The sequence below is a fragment of the Ornithorhynchus anatinus genome, chromosome 4 (assembly GCF_004115215.2).
Source record: "Ornithorhynchus anatinus isolate Pmale09 chromosome 4, mOrnAna1.pri.v4, whole genome shotgun sequence".
Lineage (NCBI taxonomy): Eukaryota > Metazoa > Chordata > Mammalia > Monotremata > Ornithorhynchidae > Ornithorhynchus > Ornithorhynchus anatinus.
This window is the reverse complement of record NC_041731.1, coordinates 5,999,729-6,014,957: the sequence shown is the minus strand read 5'-3', so window position 1 is coordinate 6,014,957 and position 15,229 is coordinate 5,999,729. Positions and strand designations below refer to the sequence as shown.

The following is a 15,229-nucleotide window of genomic DNA, read 5'->3' as shown; positions in this document are numbered from 1 at the left end:
ATGGTATTTGTTAAGCGCCTACTGTGTGCCAAGCACCGTTCTAATCGGGTCGTCCCATGTGGGGCTCACACTCTTCATCCCCATTTTACAAATGAGGCTCAGAGAAGTGAAGTGATTTCCCCAAGGTCACACAGCAGACAAGTGGCGGAGCCGGGATTAGGACTCACGTCCTTTGGCTCCCACGCCCAGTCTCTTGCCACTAGGCCACGCTGCTTCGAAACAAATCGCTCTGTGCCAAGTACTGGACTAAGTGCTGGGGATACAAGTAAATCAGGTTGTATCCTGATTTACAGACAAGGGAACTGAGGCCCAGAGAAGTGAAGTGCCTTGCCCCAAGTCACACAGCAGACAAGTGGCAGAGCTGGCATTAGAACCCATGACCTACACTGTCCACTCCTAGGGCTGACCGGGAGAGACCACGTGGACTGGTGCCAAATATTATTAAGAATTATAATAATATTAATAATAAATTCTGTGGGTTAGAAGATCAATCAGTCATATTTATTAGGTACTTACCGTGCGCTGATCACTTTACTAGGCGCTTGGGAGAGAACGGTAGAACAGAGTTGGTGGACGCTTGCCCCATCATCGTCTCATCAGTGAAGATATCTGCATGATGATCCTCATGAAGGTCTCGGCATTATCGTCATCAATGGTCTTTACTGGGGGTTTACTGTGTCTAGAGCACTGTACAAAGCGCTTGGGAGAGAACAGTAGAACAGAGTTGGTTGACACGTGCCCATCATCATCTCAGCGATGAAGATAAGATCTCCATTCATTCATCCATTCAATCCGTCATTTATTGAGTGCTTACTCTGTGCAAGGCACTGTCCTAAACGCTTGGGAGAGTACAATGTCTCCGTGATTATCTTTGTGAAGATCTCATCGTTATCATCATTAATGGTCTTTATCTACACTTCCCATCTCTCAATCATTGTTTTTTTCAGAGCATTGACTTGGAGCACTATGAGAACTCTACTAATTGCTTGTGAGAATAGAAAACAAGAGAGTAGATTCAATCCCTGGCCAAAGTTGTTTGCAGAAAGGGGGGGGGGGGGTCAAGACAGATAATAAAATAAATCACTAATGGGTGTGTACTCAAGTGCTGTGGGGCTGGAGGAGGGGTGCATATCAAAGTGCTTAAGGGGAATAGGACCAAGTGCATAATAATAATGTTGGTATTTGTTACGCGCTTACTATGTGCACTGTTCTAAGCACTGGGGTAGATACAGGGTAATCAGGTTGTCCCACATGAGGCTCACAGTCTTAATCCCCATTTTACAGATGAGGGAACTGAGGCACAGAGAAGTGAAGTGACTCGCCCAGCGTTAGCTGACAAGTGGCAGAGCTGGGATTTGAACCCATGACCTCAGACTCCCAAGCCCATGCTCTTCCCACTGAGCCACGCTGCTTCTCCTAAGTGCATAGGCAAACACATAAAGGAGGGGATAGTCAGAGAAGGCCTCTTAGAGGAAATATGATTTTTGTTGGACTTTGAAGATGGGGAGAATGGTGGTCTTTCAAATATGAAGGGGGAAGGAGCTTCAGGCCAGGATGTGGGCAAAAGTTCCCTGGTGAGAAATATGAGATGGAGGTATGGAGAGTGCTGTGGGGCTGGTGGGGGCTGGTGAGGGGATGGGGGAGAGTCTTGTCTCCTTCCCTCATGACGCCAACCACCATCCGTCAATACTACAGACCTTCAAACACCCCTGCCCTCCCCCAAGCCACAGCAAATGGTGACTTGGAGTTCCAATCTCCTGATCCCAGGTTTAAGCACTTGACTGATGGCCCTGGGAAATTCACTGGGCCTCAGTGTCTTCAACTTTTAAAACATTACAATAGGGAAATTAGCAACGTGGCCGGGGCCTGGTCCACGGCTTCACCATGACGACACCATCCGTGGAGCACAGTCACGGAACTCTCATTTTTGCTGTTAGGGGTAGGTTGGTTGGAGGCTGCTCTGACTGCCGGTTCTGCTGATGCCCTCAGCTAACTGGTGGCGAGCTGGAGACTGATGTGGGCTTGTTCTCCAAGAGCAAATCGCTCATTCATTCATTCAATAGTATTTATTGAGCTCTTACTATGTGCAGAGCACTGTACCGAGCACTTGGAGTGTACAGTTCGGCAACAGAGACAATCCCGGCTCAATAACAGGCTCACAGCTGATGCCCTCGCCTAGCTGGTGCCAAGCTACAGACTGATCTGGGCTTGTGCTCCAAGAGCAGATAGCTTCCCCTATTAGAAATATATTTTTAGATCTTTATCCCCAACTAGACTGTAAACTCCTTGAGGGCCAGAATCATGTCTAACGATTTTATTGTGCTGTACTCTCCCAAGCATTTAATCCAGTGCTCTGCACACACATTAAGCGTTCAATACATTCCGTTGATCGACTGATCGATGCCTAGACTACACTTTTCCAATAGTTTTTTAATAGGAAGCAGAACACGTGATTTGGGGGCCCGTGCATTGCCCTCTGTCATATAATACCATTGTAGGCTCCCTCATTAGACTGTGATCTTTAAAGGAGCAGGGAACACGTGTTTTGTTTCCTCTGCAATCTCCCAAGCGCTTAGTACAGTGTCAGGCACTCTGTGGCTGCCCAAAAAATACCGCAGCTGGATATGATAGGGGATGGAAGCTGGATGTGTAACAGGGTCAACTCGCCCAAGGAACTGGAGCAAAGTAATTACGGTTGCCCCTGCCCTGCCACCTATTACAGTGATCCAAACTAAATAAAAATAGGGGAGTGTTGTGGACTTTCATGCTCTTATGGTACTGGGGAACCAGGGAATTCCCAGGGCGTAGATTTTTACCCACAATTCTAGGAATTGTTTCCAAAATTATCATTTGGTTTGTTTTAACATATTTGGGAGGGACATAAGAAAAAAACAGTGATTTTTTTATTTTTCAAAAACTGCAGGAATTGTTAGCAAAATTTAATTTAAACTGAAAACAAAGAGCCTGATTTTAGTAAATACCCATAGTAGATAATGCCTTTGATCTAATTGTTTAAAATAACAGTGTTTCTAAAAAAGCCTTTCCAGCTGTTTGGTCTGCATTAATCAAGAACTATTAACCTTGTTATTTTAGTGTATTGCTCATTATGCATTTGATTCTATTTTCACAACACACAAATGGCTGTGGCATTTTGCGCTCAGAATGATAATGTAAGTCCCATGTACAAAATGTATTTGTGGGCTGTGAAAGGGTTGGATAAAGTTATTTTTCATTTTCGGTTCTTTGCTTTATTCCCTTGGATAGTCTCATTTCTTTTCTGTTATACATGACAGGAACAGCTGCAGAGAAAAGTGAAACCTGGAGCACTTAAAAAAAAAACACACCAAAAACTGAAACATCTCAAATTGCTGAAATTGGGGCCAGTCCTTCCACTGAACCAGATCAATCAATCATATTTATTGAGCACTCACTGTGTACACTGTACTACGTGCTTCTTATAGACTTTAATTATAGAGATTTTATTAAAAGAGGTATCTGGGGGTACCGACTCTGTTGTATTCTCCCAAGTGCCTATTACAGAGCTATCAATCAAGCAAGCCATCCTATTTATTGAGAGCCGTGTGCAGAGTGCTTGGGGAAGTACAGTGCAACAGAGTTGGGAGACGCATTCCCTGCCCACAACGAGCTGCCCACAGTAAGTGCTCAGTAAATACCGTTGATTAGATGATTCAGGCTTCATTATCTGTTTATTTCATTCTTCGGTTCTCCCGTTGGTCCAAGAGCAACGAAAACCTGGGAATCAAAAGACCTGAATTCTAATCCTCGTTCTGCCTGCAGCTGACTACCGCAAATGCGCTTCACGGCATGCTCCACCCCCGCCGGCCTACTTGCCCCCTTCTACTGTCGTCCCGGCGGGAACATAACTGACAAGGATGAGAGAGAGAGCTCAATCCCCTTGATTGATTGCTTTAATTAAAGGCACAATTATAACTTTCAAACTCATTTTGGGGGAAGTAGTTGGGGACAATGAAATTCCTGCATAAACATCTTCAAGTAACCTCAAAGTTATTCTTGAAGAAATGAGCTGATATTGTGCTGAGAAGATGTACACATTCATGTACTTTTTAAGGATGATATATGCAAAACAGGGTTATTTTAGAAGTCATAGCCAATCTTTTAGTAACTGGAAAGTAGACTAGAGAAGGGTGATGAGCGGAAGGCTAGAAATTTGTACTTTTTTATGGTATTTGTTAAGTATTTATGTGCCAGGAACTTTACTAAGCACAGGGTAGAAACGAGCTTATCAGGTTATATCTATCAGTCCATGTCCCACAGTCTTTAATCTCCATTTTACAGATGAAGTTACTAAGGCAAAGGGAGTTAGGTGATTTGCCCAAGGTCCCACAAAAGACAAGTGGCATTAGAACCCAGGTCCTGCTGACTCCCAAGCCTGTGCTCTATTCACTAGGCCACTGTTGCATCTACATCAAATACGACTGAACGGATGAATTAAATGTTCTTCTTTACAGAGGGGGGAAAAAGATGGTAATATCTCATTCATTCAGACTCTCCTAATAAGGAATTGGTGAAAATCTAATCATTCTACTTACCTCCCTAGTTAATCCATTTCTCCTCTCCACATTTAGCAAAGGAAGGTATGATTTTGATCTTCAGTAGGCTACCTGTGGAAAGACACAGATACAGTGTCAAACCTGCTAACCCTAAAGACAGTATAAAAAGCCAGTCAGCGGAAGACAGATGAGTTAGAACACCAGGAAGCTAAGGAAGTGGCTCCCTCACCGAACTATAACAAAACTGCATTTTAAAAATATATTTCTGCAGTTCAAGTTCTTCGCACATCTAGACTGAACTCCAGTCTTTCGAGTCCAAAATTTGGGAAGTTGTACTCTACCCCAAGACAAGATGATGCACTTTCACAGCTTGAATGGTTAAAACATTCCACCACCACTCAGTCCTTGACCGGAAGTATTTCTTGAGCATTTACGCAGTGTAAAGCACTGTAGTAAGCACCTGGGAGAGAAGGTTAGTTTTATTAGACATGATTCCTGCCCTTAGAGAGTTTACAGTTTAGTTAGGGAGACAGACATTAAAATGGTGTGCTGGTAGATGTAAGTGGGAAAAGGGACTATAGACCTGAGTTAGCGCTCAAGTAATAGGGAATAGAAGGTATTTCAATCATATTTTTTGAGAGTTTACTGTGTGCAGAGCACTGAACTAAGTACTCGGGAGAGTACAATATAAAAATAGACACACTCGCTGCTCACAATGAATTTACAGTCTGGGAATTTGCTTTAGTGCTATTTGAGGTGGGTAGGAAGTGGAAGACTGTGAATACCCACGCACTCTGGCCTGCCCTCCTCACTTCACCCAAGCAAACCAACTAACTCGTTGCCTAGTGGATAAAGCACGGGCCTGAGAGTCAGAAGGACCTGGGTTCTAATTCTGTCTCCGCCACTTGCCTGCTGTGTCATCTGGGGCAAGTCACTTAACTTCTCTGGGTCTCGGTTTCCTCATCGTTAAATGACAACTCAGTGCTACTAGGCCACACTGCTTCCATACTGCATAAGACTCTGGCATTCAGCAGAAGACAGCCAACACTTCTAACGTGATTCACAAAATTATGAATCATAAGTTGATGTACATAGCTCTTGGTTTCTTACATTTTATTATAAAAATACCTACTTGCACTTCCAAGTTAAGACAAACAGCACCATCGTTTTCTGACCCCACTACTGAAATTAGAACATTTCCTCTAAGGGAGAGAAACCATCAATCAATTGGTGGCATATACTGAACACCTAGAGTGTGGAACCCAGTACAACCTTTTTGAACTGGCAACAAAATTCTCAAGGCAAAGTTTGAAGCGACAAGCTTTTTCTTTTAACCAGCAGTAATCTGGCAGAGTGGTTCAACTGTTTTCTTCCTTTCTGACAGAAGGAAAAGGAGAATTGCATCATGATTGACTTGACAGTACACTATAAAGCAGAAGAAAATTGCTACTTCCCTCACAGTTTTATATTCATGTCATACAGTTGGCCCACAGTATAAAAGCTAATGTGAAATTAGACGCTTTGCATCTTTCAACACTGGGGATTCCATATCTCCTTTTCTCTTGGGTTTAAAGATATCTCAATCTCTTCTTTCAAGTCTCACTCAGCATCCTTTACGTGGGGTAAATTCAGAGCACTCTCTTGGATCTATTCTGATTCATGTTTTTGTCTGTGATGTATCACTTTTACTCAAACCCCATGGAAAGTTTTTGTGGAAACACTCATGACAATGCCTAGATTTTAGGCTCCTATATTGCTGATTTTTCTAGAAGATAGCGCACTGTTGACACCTATTCTCTTTGGAATGCACAGGTGGAAATTATATGTATTCCCTGTCCCTCTGGGGACTCACAATTCAAGAGCCTTAAATTTCTCTATAGTTTTATTCAATTTGTACGTTTCTTCATTTTGACTTGTTGACTTTTATATTGGTCACCCCTTTTAGAGTGTAAGGTGGCAGGGAACGTGTCACTCCTTTATTTTGTAATAATAATGTTGGTATTCGTTAAGCGCTTACTATGTGCCGAGCACTGTTCTAAGCGCTGGGGTAGATACAGGGTAATCAGGTCGTCCCACGTGAGGCTCACAGTTAATCCCCATTTTACAGATGAGGTCACTGAGGCACAGAGAAGTGAAGTGACTTGCCCACGGTCACACGGCTGACAAGTGGCAGAGCCGGGAGTCGAACCCATGACTCCTGACTCCAATGCCCAGGCTCTTTCCACCGAGCCACGCTGCTTCCCCCCAGTGCAGTGAACCACATCAAATGGACACTCAGTAGGTAGTATTGCTATGATTGTTTGCAAACAACTTTGTGTCCAACCTCCCCCATTAGATCATAAGCACCTCAAGGCTAGAATTTGGGTCTCCCAGTTTCTTAGTGCAGTGCTCTGCGCACATTAGAGAAGCAGTGTGTCCTAATGGATGGAGCACAGGCCTGGGAGTCAGAAGGACTTGGATTCTAATCCCAGCTCAACCACTTGTCTGCTGTGTGACATGGGGCAAGTTATTCAACTTCTCTGAGTCTCTGTTCCCTCTGCTATATAATGGGGATGAAGACTGTGAGTCCCATGTGGGACACCGACTGTGTCCAACCTGCTTAGCTTGTATCTAACCCAACGCTTAGTACGGTGCCTGGCACGGGTTAAGCACTTAACAAATACCATAAAAAAGTAGAATTCAATACATATTATCGATTGATGATCTCTCCTTTTGAGAGTCTAGGCCTGGCTTCTGCTCTAAGATATATTTGCAATTCACAGCATGATGGAAGCTTGCCGAAAGACTAAGAACTCAAGAAACTAAACCGGTTCTTTGTCCCAGAAATTAATCGCAGCTCCAGTCCCTCCTGACATCGGAAATAGAAGTTGTATTTGAGTCAGACAAGTTGCCAAGTCGAAGAGCATTCTTGAAAAGAAAACAACCTCTCAATGTCATGGGGTTGAAAGGTGGCCCCTCCTCCTTTTCTAATTAAGCACAGTTTCTAATTTGGGTCACTTTAAAAGGCAACCCAAGGTAAGCCCATTTGAATGCAGAAATTTAAAACAGGAGGAAACGATATGATTCAGAAGAGTAAATGCTGTAGAAAGCAAGCTCCAAAAACAGTTTAAAAAATAAAACTGGATTGTGCATTCAGAGAAGAACATTATAATTTTGGGTAGGAAGTTAATGTCAGAGTTATGACCATCCCAAAGTTCATTTCCCAGCTATTTGATGTTGCTCCAACCCCTTAAGTGAGCTTACTCTGATATTCGCTAAAACAAAATAAGTAGTTACCATAGCAACACCTACATTACTTTATCACTCGCCATCTTACTAGGAAAAAAGAGCTGATCTTCACAGAACATATTAAACAGCATTTCATGTCGATGAAGTTTTTATAGTCTCAGAAGAACAAAATACAATAAAATCTCCAAGTAGGTGCCATTTTTGAGCCTTATAGTTTGAGTTCATTTTCAAAGTAATGACTACCAAAATCAAGTAATCGTTGCATTTACAATATTGCTTCACAATTGCAATTTAAGCTGCGGTGACTCATTTATTAAATCATAATAGAGCAGAAGACCTGAAGGTTGTCTGACCAGGGCAGCCAATGAGGTAAAACAGAACTCCATAAAAGGTTTCCGTCCTGTTTCATTTATTTCTCACAGCAACGCGGGAGAATGCAACAAGAATCCAGGATGTTAGCGTTAGAACACACTTCTAATCCACCTTAACAGGCTCTGAGCATCACTGGAAATCCTAGAGGCAGTTATTCAGTCAGATAGTCTGCCAGTCATATTGAGTGCTTACTATGTGCCGAGCACTGTACTAATTGCTTGGGAAAGTACAGTATAATAATAAACTGACACATTCCCTGCCCACAGTGAGCTTACAGGTTAAAGGGGGAGTTTGAAGTCTAGAGGGGGCTTAAAGTATAGAGGGGAACATTTATTCAAAAATTGCTTTACGTGGAAATGGCACCTAGAAGCCTACACCCAAGAAAATGACTGCAAATGTCTTAACCCGGGGCTACCGACTGATGATGATCGGATTGAAGACAAGCAGTCTGTCCCAAGGAAACCCTGTCCCCAAGCAGAGCTGTTCATTGGCAAGCTGAAACTAGTCAACGTCACAGATTTTTAATTATTATTAATAATAATTATAGTATTTAAGTGCTTACTATGTGCCAAGAACTATTGTAAGCACTGGGGTAGATACAAGCTAAACAGGTTGGACACAGACCCTGTCCCACAAGCGGCTCACAGTCTTAATCTCCATTTTACAGATGAGGTAACTGAGGCTCAGAGAAGTTAAGCGACTTGCCCAAGATCACACAGCAGACAAGTTGCAGAGCCGGAATTAGAATCCACATCTTCTGACTCTCAAGCCCTGTCTCTTGCCCTTAGGCCATTGTCTAATATTACACTGATCGATAAGGAAATAGGAAATTCCATCACGAGAAGACTTAGTACAGTGCTCTGCACCCAGTAAATGCTCAGAAAATACTTTGATTGACTAAGGGGGAAGCCAATGCCTCCCATGAGAGCCTAGCAGAGAGAATGTGGTAGGGCTGTGCGGTCAAGGTTCTGATTTAGTTGAGTTTCTAGAACTATAGTGTGGTCCAACCCTCCTAAGGATGAAAAATTTTGTTTCTGGAACTAGTGAAATAGCCTAGTATAAAAAGAAGCGGAGAAGCTGCGTGACCTAGTAGATAGAGCCCAGGCTTGGGGGTCAATAGGACCTGGGTTCTAATCCCTGCTCTGCCATTTGTCTGCTGTATGGCCTTGGGCAAGCCACTTAACTTCTCTGTACCTCAGTTACTTCATCTATTAAAAATGGGGATTAAGACTGTTATCCCCATGTGGGACACATGTTGTGTCCAACCCGATTAGCTTCTATCTACTCTGGCACTTAGTACAGTGCAGGGAACGTAGTAAATGTATTGCAAATACCATCAGAACAAAGAGCATGGGTCTGCAAGTCATGAGACTAGGGTTCTAATCCCAGATCTTCCGCCAACCTACTTGGGTAAATCACTTAAACTTTCGGTGCCTCAGTTCCCTTGAAAAGCAACAGGGCCTAGTGGAAAAAGCACGGGCCTAAGAGCCAGGAGACCTGGGCTCTAATTCCAGCTCTGCCACTTGTCTGCTACATGACCTTGAGCGAGTCACTTCACTTACCCGTGCCTCAGTTTCATCATCTGTAAAAAGGGTATTGAATACCTGTTCTCCTTCTCCTTTAGACTTTGAATCGCATGTGGGACAAAGAAAGAGAAGCAGCGTGGCTCAGTGGAAAGAGCACGGGCTTTGGAGTCAGGGCTCATGAGTTCGAATCCCAGCTCTGCCACTTGTCGGCTGTGTGACTGTGGGCGAGTCACTTAACTTCTCTGTGCCTCAGTTCCCTCATCTGTATAATGGGGATTAAGACTGTGAGCCCCACGTGGGACAACCTGATTCCCCTATGTCTACCCCAGCGCTTAGAACAGTGCTCGGCACATAGTAAGCGCTTAACAAATACCAACAAATACCAACTTATTAGCTGATTATCTTGAATCTACCCCAGTGCTTGGTACAGTGCTTGGCACAGAGTAAGCACTTAACAGATTCCACAATTATCATTATGAAAATGGGGTTTAAATAGCTATTCTCACTCACCCTTAGACTGTGAATCCCATCCGACTGTATCAGATCTGTTGTCATTGTATTCTGGAGTGTGAGCTCGTAGTGGGCAGGAAATGCGTCTGTTTGTTGTTATATTGCACTCTTCCAAGTGTTTAGTACAGTGCTTTGCACACAGTTAAGTGTTCAATAAATACAGTTGAATGAATGAATGAATGTATTTACTCCAGTGCTTGGCCCACATAGTAAATACTTAAATATCACAGTTATTATCATCATTATTATTGGGGAATAAAAAATGAGAAATGTTCCCTTGCCCATGGAAATTCCACCCACAAATAAGTAATTTCTTGTTCAGTAAACGATGCAGTGAACCGAGGTTCAGTCCGTGGCGGGATGGACATTAAATATATTTCTAACATTTAGAAATATTTCTGAAACACACAATTTTTTTTTTCTTACGTGTCAGACAATGCAGTAAACTCTGGAGAAGATACAAGCGAATCAGATTGGGCACTGTCCCTGCCCCACTTAGGACCCACAGTGTTAATCCCTATTTTACAGATAGGTAACTGAGGCACAGAGAAGCTAAATGATTTGCCCAAGGTCACATAGCAGACAAGTGGTAGAGCCGGAATTTGAACCCAGGCCCTCCTACTCCCCGGCGTGTGCTCTTTCCGCTAGGTCGTGCTGCTTTTCTTTATGACTCTGCACATGACCCAACATCTTTGCTGAATTATTAGATGAATTATTACTCAGTTCGATTCGAGATTAGTGATATCTTCATTTCTGAAATTTAGTACTAATTTGAAGGGCCTGTTTGCAAACTCCTTAAAGACAGAGATAGTTTCCTCTAAACCTATTTTTCCCAAATGCTTAGTACAATATTCAGCAGACAGTAGGCATTCAGTCTGAGAAGCAGCGTGGCTCAGTGGAAGGAGCACGGGCTTGGGAGTCAGAGGTGATGGGTTCGAATCCCAGCTCTGCCACTTGGCAGCTGTGTGACTGTGGGCAAGTCACTTAACTTCTCTGGGCTTCAGTTACCTCATCTGTAAAATGAGGATTAAGATTGTGAGCCTCACGTGGGACAACCTGATTACCCTGTATCTACCCCAGAGCTTAGAAGAGTGCTCTGCACATAGTAAGCACTTAACAAATACCAACATTATTATTAGTAGTAGTAAATACTGTGGACTGATTAAAGGCAAAACTTAGTATGGAAATTTGAGGTCCGAATAACTAATTGTAAATCCCACCAGAATTCTTCCTAATGATAGCCTGAAATAATAAGATGTTTCAATATTAGTATGTGCTAATCCTGCAGTTTGATTCATATTATTGAACCATTCGGTAATTGTATATGCCACTTAGATTAGAGTAACCACTCCTAATAGGTAGGCAGTGCTGTTCTCATTTTTAGACATACATTTAATAACTTAAATACTCAGCATCTGAAAGGAATTATGACAAACCTATTAAAATCAGGTAATGGATCTACAGGGAATGCCTGCCTCTCTCCTGTTTCCTGCTTAATTTTCACAAGAACATAAATTTCTTAGAAAGATAAGTGTCTTTAGTAGGAGCCAGTTAATCATCTACAAGAAAGAATGGTTATGTTCCTTTTTTTACCCCCTAAAATCAGGACTATTTTTTCCACCTAGTATAAAATGAAGCTTACCACTGTCATTAAGATGTTCAATCCCAAATGTCTAGTACAGTACTCTATCCAGTGTAAGCACTCATTAAATTTTACTGATTGATTGATAGACTGTAAACCCCTTGAAGGCAAGAATTATGTCCAACAACTCCATTGCACTTTCCCAACCACTTTGTGCAGCGCTCTGCATTCAGTAAGCACTCAATAAGTTCCACTGACTGATAAACAACATATTGTCCCGTAGATGATGGGTTGTCAGATGTTTCTGAACAAGGTCCATTGACATTATAGACAAGAATCCAGGACCCCAAGGGTACCCTGGAAATGGGCTTGTTTTTGTATGTATTGGCATCGCACAGAAACCTCCCCAAATTTATGCCCATTTTACTGCTGTTTTCATAATGATATGGGGTATTTTTCCAGCAGCTTTCTCTGAGAAACTAAAAAGGATGCATAACAAAAACAATAAAAATAAAAGTGATAATAATAGCATTTATTTATTAAGCACTTACTATGCGCTCATGCTGGTGTAGATCTAGGACGATCCAACTGCGTCCAACCTGATCAGTTTGGAGTTATCTCACATAGGGCTCACATTCAAAGAGACAGAGTTTGGTATATTATCCCTATCTTGTAGATGTGGAAAGTCAGGCCCAGAGAAGGTACACGATTGGCCCAGGGTCACACAGAAAGCCAGTGGCAGACCTGGGATTAGAACCCAGATCTTCTGACTCCCAGACTAGGCCATGTTGCCCCCTTCTGCCTCTACACTTGTCCTTCATCTCAACTGAAGAAAGAACAAGAAGAAATGCCACAGTTACTCCAAATGAAACGTTAGAACCAAAGTCCAAGAGCTGTGCCTGACTGCTCAAGGTCTCAGAGAAAGGTTGCCCCAAATCACACAGCATGCCAGGGACAGAATTAGGATTTAGAACTCAGGTCCCTCAATTCCCAATCCCAGATTCTCTCCAACAGGGGTGTGTTCTCCATTGGATCAAACTGTCACGCTGTCTCCCCTGATTAGACTCTAAACCCGTCACTGGGCAGGGATTGACTCTATCTGTTGCCAAAATGTACATTCCACGCGCTTAGTACAGTGCTCTGTACATAGTAGGTGCTCAATAAATACTATTGAATGAGTGAATTTAAAGTGTTGAGATCCCCAGCTCTCTATTTCTAACAAAACCCCTTAACCAGGAGCTTGGTTCCCTTAGGGACAACCACCAGCACTGGGAAACCAAATAACTTCAGTGATTTCCCTCATAACGGCCTGTTCCCATTCAAATTCTCCTGGCATCGGCACAGCTTGGATGTTTGACCTTTTTCATAACCTGATGCCTTTTCTTTTCAGATTAAGCTCTGGCATTTCCCTGTCAGTCTAAAAATAACACTTTGTAAAATTCAATCTTCCCTTCATCTAGAAATGGTAGAACTTCTGCTCCTTTTGAGTAGATTTCATTAATCTTTGAGGACGTCATTTAAATGCCTTACAGGAAAAGCTCCTGAGTAATTTTTAAAATCCCTGATTTGACGGATTAATTATTTGGATACATTTTCGAAGCTCAAGGACATCATTTTGGCTGGATCCTTAGAATGAAAAATAAAGTTTTTTCCAGACTTAACCTTCCTCTTGGTAGGTGTTTATGCAGTGAGATTCAAGACTAAAGTCCTCTCCTGTTTGCAAGGCAAATTCTGTATTTTCTGTGTAAAATCTGCCGGCAGTAAGCATTCAAAAATTATGCTCTCTTCACTAATAAACCCTGATACCTGAAAGATTTTCACTCATTCAACAGTATTTCCTGGGTATCTACTGTGGCTAGAGCACTTCACAGAGTACAACAGATTTAAAAGATATATTTTCATCCCTCGAAGAGCTTGCAAAGGGTGAGCTTCACAAATGGTGAAAGCAGGAGATAAAACATAGCAAGAATATGACATCTCCTCCATCAGGGCTTCCCAGACTAAGCCTTTTATTTCCCCTCTCTCTCCTCCCCTCTGCACTGACTTCCTCAACTGGCCACGTTCTGTTCAAGTACTTTAATACCGACTCCAACCCTACAATAATTACGCATTATGTTTTCCCCTAACCCTAATTATTTTAATGTGTCTCTCCCTGTAGGCCGTAAACTCTTTGTGGACAAGGAGTAGCTCTTTTATAATGTACTTTTTCAAGTGCTTAGTTTAGTACATTTCACCCGGTAAATAACCTTGGTGGATTGACTGAAGTAGAGTATGTAAAATAACTGGGGAAGAACTCTTGGAGGAACTGGATTTTCAAGAGGCTTTGAGGAATGGAGAAGGCTCTGATCTGATTGATTCGAGACGTGAGAAATTCCAGACTGGAAGAAATGTCAGAGCAAAGGATCAGAGGCAGTAGAGTAGAGAGCAAGATAGAGTAAGGGGGTGAGCTTTAGAGGAGAGACCGGGTATAAGCTGGGGAATCGAGGGAGAAATGAGTCGATACGCTTGAAGTATAATGATACTGGAGAGCCTTCAATTCAAGCCGTGTGGCCTAGTAGAAGGACCACAGGCCTGGGAGTCAGAAGACTTGGGTTCTAATCCCAGCTCTACCACTTGCCGGCTGTAGTATTTTGGGCAAGTCACTTAACTTCTCTGTGCCTCAGTTTTTCCTTGATGGTAAAAGAGAGATTCAATACCTGCTCCCCTTTCTACTTAGAGCGTGAATCCCGTGTGGGACAGGGACCGTGTCTGACCTGATTAACTTGTATCTACCCCATTGCTTAGAACAGCGCTTGGCCCACAGTAAGCAAAAGTTGGGGTTAATCACGAAATGTTTTCTGGAGGAGATAGGCCTTCAGCTGTGCTACTCTGAATGACCGCGATGGTGAAACCAAGCCTTTTCCTTTTAAAACGGGTAACCCCGCTGGTACACTAAATTGGATTTTAGTGGAGGGAACAAAGTCTCAAAGAGTAGGGTGACCTATTTCACCATTAAAGACCTTCATGCCTTGCTTCCAATGTTTAGGTCATTATTCATGGCACATTCCTGACCTCCAAGCTCTCGCAGCGAAACAGATCAAAATATAATTAGAAAATACAGTTTTGCCTCCAGCTTTGACCCTGATCTCACTGGAGAGCATTGATATTTATCGGCCAATTCTTCATGGGGAGAAAAAGGCCAATGCAGTGAGGAAGAAAAAGCACCTCCATTTCCCCAAACAGAGACTTAGATAAGCTTTTGCTTATGCTGCAGCAGACAGAGACTTGCTCATTCAGACCATGACAGGGAGGGAGTGTGGAAAAAGCATGAGACTGGTGAGTCAGTAGATCGGGGTCTTAGCCCCAACTCTACCACTTGCCCACTGTGTCATCTTGAGCACATCCCTCAATCTCTCTGGACCTCAGTTTCCTCATCGGTAAAATGGGGATAAAACACCTTTTCCCCTCAATTTTTTAAATGGCATTTGTTAAGCACTTAC

General features: G+C 42.7%; 1 long non-coding RNA gene across 2 annotated transcripts in view; it reads right to left on the bottom strand.

The window, feature by feature from the left end:
* Window positions 1–522: 522 nt before the first annotated feature.
* The window catches only part of LOC114811242, a 162,816-nt gene continuing 148,109 nt past the window's right edge, over window positions 523–15,229 (bottom strand). For both annotated transcript variants that reach the window (XR_003758913.1, XR_005659907.1), the window contains exons 3-4: window positions 4,572–4,643; window positions 523–699 (exon numbers count right to left, since the gene is read on the bottom strand). This is a non-coding gene — a long non-coding RNA (uncharacterized LOC114811242). The remainder of the gene's footprint in view (window positions 700–4,571; window positions 4,644–15,229) is intronic.